This window comes from Teleopsis dalmanni, unplaced genomic scaffold, assembly GCF_002237135.1.
Source record: "Teleopsis dalmanni isolate 2A unplaced genomic scaffold, ASM223713v2 unscaffolded_contig_1986, whole genome shotgun sequence".
Taxonomy (NCBI): domain Eukaryota; kingdom Metazoa; phylum Arthropoda; class Insecta; order Diptera; family Diopsidae; genus Teleopsis; species Teleopsis dalmanni.
Genome location: NW_024033368.1, coordinates 1,639 through 2,457, shown reverse-complemented (window position 1 = coordinate 2,457; position 819 = coordinate 1,639).

Genomic DNA, 819 nt, shown 5'->3' with positions numbered 1-819 from the left:
TGCGAAAAACACAAATATGTTAATGCAAAAAGTATTATATGGTATAACACGGATCGCCATTTTTGGATTGTTATATATTGTTTTGCTTTTATTTGTGGTTTTTAAACACATTAAAAAACGAACTGTGCTAAATTAATAACCTACGCCAATACATACCCATCGCTAAATTAATTAATTAGAATACTAAACTATGTAAAAATATGTTAAAAAATATTAAATATTGAAAAGATTCAGCCATACAATTTTGCATCTATCAGTTAAGTGAAAAACTTATATAATCAGTATCTATACAAAGCATCGCAAGAGCAGAAAGAATAAAAAGAGGAAACGGAAGCAAGTATTCCAAAACTATTAATTTCATACTTAAATCCATATACATATATATTATCAATACTGAATGCACGAATTTTTAAATACGATAATAGAAATAAGTATCCCTTTTTGTTTCTTAAGCTATTAGTACATACATATTTACTAAGCAAAAGCAGTGAAGTGATATAATAATATTATTTCATAGAAATAATTTTACAACAAATAATTCATTAATTTTGCCCCACTGTATTCTTCTCTCTTCATACATTATTTGCCTTTGAAATTTGACACTTTTTGGTTAAACTGAAGCTGATTTAAGCCGATTGAAATAACAACTTTTGGTAAATACTTGCACACATGTTCTCAATAATATTTGGACGTACTTTAGCGCCTCCGTAAATTAATGGATGATAATTTGCAGGGTATTAATGCCAAAAGAATGGTTGGCATAATTGAATGAAAATAATAAGACCACTGAAAACTGGTTTTAAAAATTAATCGACATGA